A 6,000-nucleotide genomic window follows, 5' to 3' on the forward strand; every position below is an offset into this window, starting at 1 on the left:
TTGAAGGTGGAGAAGCCTCTTACACTCGTTGAAAGTTTAGAAATATGCTATGAAAGGAATACAAGAGTTGTTAAATATTCCCTAGCTCCAAGGGTCTTTTTATAGCCCATGGAAAATATTACCCGCAGCTTGAAGACGCCTTCAAAGTGGTCCAAGGAGCCTTACATCGGATAGATTTTATCCGTCAAGGATAAAACTTTATCCTCAGCTAAAGGCTAGTGAAGGTGTCTTCCATGGGCTGGAAGGTGCCTTCCATGAAGCTTTGAAGGCACCTTCCAGCCCTTGGAAGGTGCCTTCCATAAAGCAGACTAGGCTGATCTTCTTCGCGTGGGTGATGCTCCGGTTATCCGGAGTTGAGCTCACCTGAACCTAAATCCGATCTTCTTCTTGAGCAGACTTCCCCCCCGGCTTCTCGTCTCTCGAATGTCGTGCACATCCTTCTTATCCACCAGTGTACTCTTCTGCAGTACCTCGTCCTTCGAATGCACTGAGTCCGTTAACTCCTTTCTAGTGTCATCCTTCTCGCTCTTCCACTTGACTTCTTGTGTTCCTAAACTCCTGCGCACTTAAACACAAGGATCAAATACAAAGGACCTAACTTAACTTGGTTGACCACATCAAAACTACCATAGGGTACTTATAATTTTCTCCTTTTTAATTTTCATCTATCCAAGTTAAAGTTAGGGTTAAACAAAAATGTAATAACATGATTGTTTAAAGTAAATTGCAATTTATAACAAAAAAAAATGTAATGCAATGAATTAAACAAGTTAATAAAATTAAAAAATAAGTACATAGATTTTTTTTTTTAAAAAAAATATACTTTCTCCTCCTTAATCCCTCTTAACTTTTACTTATTCTCCTCCTTTGATCACATTAAAAAATAAAATAAATAGTTAGAAAAAAATTTGAAATAATTTTCTAGGGATACATGACACTGATTATCAATTATAAATAATTTTCAAACACATTCTATTTTTAATAATTAATCTTTTGTTTAAAAAAAATAATTTAAAAATTACTTTTTTACTTTAAAAAAATCCTACAAATTTTTGTTGAATTTAAGCAGAGTAAGTTATGTTAGGACCAAAAGTAGCTAGAGGGGGGGTGAATAGCTCGTCGCGTGCTCGTCGCTCGGCGTGGCTTGTTTCTTCAAGGATATGCAGCGGAAAATAACAGAAACAAACACACAACGCTAACAAGGTTGGTTTACTTGGTATCCACCTCACAAGAGGTGACTAGTCCAAGGATCCACACCACGCACGCACCCTCCACTATGAAAACACTCCTTTTCGGTAACTACCGAGGGCGGAGAAGCCCTACAAGACTCTCAGTACAAGAAGAAAGGAAAGGGAAACTAAATACAAGCGCAAAGCTTACAATGAGTACAGAAAACCCTAACCCTAGCTTCTCTTCTTGTCTTTGATCCGCCTCTTGACTTGGAAAGCTTCCAAGATCCTTCAAGAACTGGCGATCTGATCTTTGAGAGCGCTGTGGAGAAGTTGGCGAAAGATCTGGAGTGAATCGGAGAAGAGATCGTAAAGCGATGCCGAAGACCACGCTCGCCTGCGGCTTTAAACCCGACGCAACGGTCGGATCCCGATCGATTCGAATGTTCCGAATCGATCGGGGAGGCTTTGGATCGATCCACGGATCGATCCAGAGCGCCTCTATGCTCAGGAAACGCGCCTGGATCGATCCACGGATCGATCCAGCGCTTATCGCGCGAAGCAGCATCGTCCCGATCGATCGGCTGATCGATCGGGACCTCTGGATCGATCCAGAAGCTTTCTGTTCGCTGGGAAGAATCTGGATCGATCCACTGATCGATCCACATCCTGGATCGATCCACGGATCGATCCAGCACTTGGTTTTTGCCCAAAACCAAGTCCCAAACCTCCCTAACCAACATCCGGTCAACCTTGACCTGTTGGTACATCATGCCTCGCATCTGGTCACTCCCTTGACCTGCTAGGACTCCCCACCAAGTGTCCGGTCAATCCCTTTGACCCACTTGGACTTTTACTCGTCGTGCCAAGTATCCGGTCACTCCATTGACCTACTTGGACTTCCACCAGATGTCTGGTCAACCTTGACCCATCTGGACTTTCCCTTGCCAAGCATCATCACCAATTTTGACCTACTTCACTCACCGGATGTCTCCGATCCTCGCTTCATCACCTGGATTTCTCCTCTGCCTGGCTTCACTCACCAGGACTTTCCTCCGCCTAACTTGCCGGTTAGGACTTCCGATCAAGTATCCGGTCAACCTTGACCTACTTGACTCTTCTTCGATCAATATCTTATTGTCAAACATCTAAACCCAAACCAAGACTCAGCTTGGTTAACCAGGTCAACCTTGACCTGAGGGATGTTGCACCAACAATCTCCCCCTTTTTGATGTTTGACAATACCACAATAACACTTACAATCCCACATGTAAGTTAGGCTAATCCTATAGCCTCCTTCTTCATGCCACTAGGTAATGAACACATAAGTTAAGCTTTTCATTCTCCCCCTAAGAGGGCAAACTCCCTCTAGGTAATGAAAACCTAACTTACTTCCTTTCATTCTCCCCCTATTGGCACACATCAACCCCCTACTAATAAAACACATCAACCCGTCTTTGGACACACATCAACCTATGCTCCAATTTTGGGCACACTTCAACAACTTCATCTGTTGAAGACTCTCCCCCTGAAGAGTTGCTCATCGTGATCACAACTTCACTCATTGTGATCAACACAATAATGAAGGTCCCATACCCTTCATTTATCCTTAACTTCTCCCTCAATGTAGACAAATACCCAACCTTGAGCATTTTCTAACCACTTGAGTTCCCCCTTGAGTTCCCACTTGAAATAATGAGGATATCCACTCCCCATTTCAAGTTCAACTGCTCATCCATGAGCATTCTCTTAACAGAAGGTTAACCACCTTCCAAGGTTTATGAAAAATAATTTTCATGTCTTTAAAGAGTCCCTCCCCCTAAAGACATGGTGGTAACTTCTGTCATTGCACCAACAATGACTTGGAATCCCTAAACCTTTAGGAAACCCAGATTTAGAAGTTTTGAGGTTCAAATGTTCAAAATTTGAAACAAACCTCAACCTAAACTTCAATGAAGTCTTCCTTAACCATTCCATCCTTGTTTTCAACACGAAAACACCCTTTTTATGTATACAAATGTATTTTAAGGGTTTGGAATGGTTACCTAGACTAAAATAGGTTCAAAGTGCTGAAATCAGGCTTTCCCAGCCAAAATCAGCAACTTGGATCGATTGGAGTTGGGTTCCAATCGATTGAACCTTTCTGAATCGATCCACTGATCGATTCAGAATACCTGGATCGATCGGCTGATCGATCCAGCGAGCTACTGCTCGCGAGATTTGCCTTCTGAATCGATCCATGGATCGATCGGAGCTCTGATAGTTGCTGAAATTCCATTTCAGTCAACTTCAGAAACCCCTAGAAAATTCTACAAAAATCCAAAAATTATGAAATTTCGTGTAGACATTGTTTAGGGCATATATTATCAAGGAAAAATAGTTTTCTATGAAAATACATCATATTTTCAAAGATTGACACAAACTTGAAAACTTGCAAAACTTTAGTGTTTTCTTCAAGTTTGTGTCTAACTATTCAATGGTGATTACTATCAAAAGATAGCATTCACCAAGGTTTTCCAAAATCATTTTGAAAACTTTTCAAAACCAATATCCCATCATGTTCCTTGGGCATAATGCACATGACTTGTACATTAGCTTTCCCAATGATGGGAAAACACATATCTATGTGTTTTGATGAAACTAAAACTCAAAAGAATGCACTAAATCAACATCTTGAGTTTTGTTCATCATCCTAACATCTCACTTGTATCTAATGTGCACTAAAACACATACAAGTCATCTTATAGGTCTTTGTGAGATGTAGATTTTGGTTTTGCCCTAATCTAGGGATCATGCATATCTATCTAGGCATTTTGGAGATATTAGACACCCACCTAGGATGTCACTTGTTAATAAGTGTTGTTAAATGCCTTTTGTCCTTAATTACAAGGAATTAAACTTAATGCATGATAATGTTATGACATACATCAAAAAGAAATAATTTTCAAAAGAAAATATCCTATAATTACATGATGTATGAATGTCATGACATGGTATTTTTGGATTTTTCATAATAAAACATGAACGCAAAAATAGACATGATGTCATGACATATGATGGGCAAACAATCATGGCAAGATTTAGCATAAATAAAATATACCTAGATTAACTATCTAAGTATCCTTAAAACCTTAGCTAAACTTACAACTTAAACCTAGATTGCCCTAAAGTACTTCAAGAAAATGTCAAAGCCTAAATTGGCATTTCTAATTCCCTTGATTAATTTATGCCAGTCGAAATTAAGCATATCCTCAAATGTTGGCATATTTCATTTTTCCACAAGAGTAGCACTTCAACATAAGGCTTCAATTTCCTTTAATTTTCTAAGAACATACCAAAATCCCAACTTGGTAGCTCTTATGAATTTCCCAATATGTGTCTTTTAAGATTAAAATCAAATTTTCACCACTAGGCACATTTTACTCTTTCAAGGAGTAAATAATAGTTCCATTTCATTTTCAAAGGTTAACAAAAACCTTGAAAATGCTCCTTGAGTGTCAATTTCCTCAAAGTTGGGTTAACTACCCTTCTAATTGGAGTTGACACTCTCTAACCCATTTATGGGATAGAGAAGATGCTCCTAGGAACCCAACACCTATTGGTGCTCCTTGGATGCTCTAGGTACTCACTAGGGATAACTTCCCTAGATACCTTCCTAGTGACCTTGTTGAGCTTCTTAGAAGCCTTGGTCACATTTTCTAGGTCAACCCTAGGGATAGCCTCCCTTGTGACCTTGTTAGTGACTTTCTTAGACTTCTTAGAAGTCTTAGTCACTTTGGTTGTAAAAATACTCTTAGGGATGACTTCCCTAGTATTCTTGACTTGACCACTAAACCTAGGGTTTGTTCCATAACTATATGGAACCCTATGATAACTAGGCACATCCTTCTTAGCCTTTGGTTTGTATCCCAAACCTCTATGGCTATTTGATGGCTTTGACTTTCCTAGCCCTAGGTTTTGCTCACTTTGCCCTTTTAGGATATTTTCCATCCTTTTTAGGGTCTTTTCCATTTTATCAAGTCTTGATCTCAAGACTTGATTTTCTATCATTAAATCCTTAGAATTTGGTTTTCATTAAGTCCATGAGCATTTTGGTTTCTAGGCTTGTATCTAAAATCCTTAGAGTTATTGCCTAGACTTTTACCTACATTCCTAACCCTAGGAGTGATAGTCTTAGCATGTAAGGCCACATGCTTTTCCTTAAAGCCCTCATGCTTTCTATTCTTATGGTAAATTGCATTAAAATGATAAAAGTTAGACCTATCATGCTTTTTACCATAATGTAAAGGAGTAGGCTCAATAAATGTTACCTTCTTCTTTACCTTGGAGGCTCCCCCTTGACTAGTGCCTCCTTGAGCCTTGACCCTCTTCTTCCCCTTGGGGCATTGACTACGATAATGCCCCTTTTGATTGCAAGAGAAGCATATAATATGCTCCTTGCTCTTCTTTGTGTTGGGGATGGTCTCCTTGGGCTTCACCTTGCCCTTTTGTGCCACTTGGCCCTTCTTCTTGGCTAATTTAGGGCACTTGCTCTTGTAGTGCCCATGTTCCCTACATTCAAAACATATAATATGATTTTTTATTATTAATTGAATTATTTATACCTTTGCTTGTAGGGGTGGCATCTTTTTCTTTGGATCCGGAGGTAGAAGCTTCCTCTTGATCGGACCTTGATTCTCCTCCATTTGATTTTTCTTGACTTGTGGAGGTAGAAGCTTCTTCCTCCTCTTCTTCTCTTGACCCGGATGTAGAAGCTTCTCCTTCTTCTTGATCCGGTGTCACCAAGGATTGCTCCCCCTCAATCCTAGAGGTGGAGGCTTCATCATCTTGA

This window comes from Zingiber officinale, chromosome 1B, assembly GCF_018446385.1.
Source record: "Zingiber officinale cultivar Zhangliang chromosome 1B, Zo_v1.1, whole genome shotgun sequence".
Classification (NCBI taxonomy): Eukaryota; Viridiplantae; Streptophyta; class Magnoliopsida; order Zingiberales; family Zingiberaceae; genus Zingiber; species Zingiber officinale.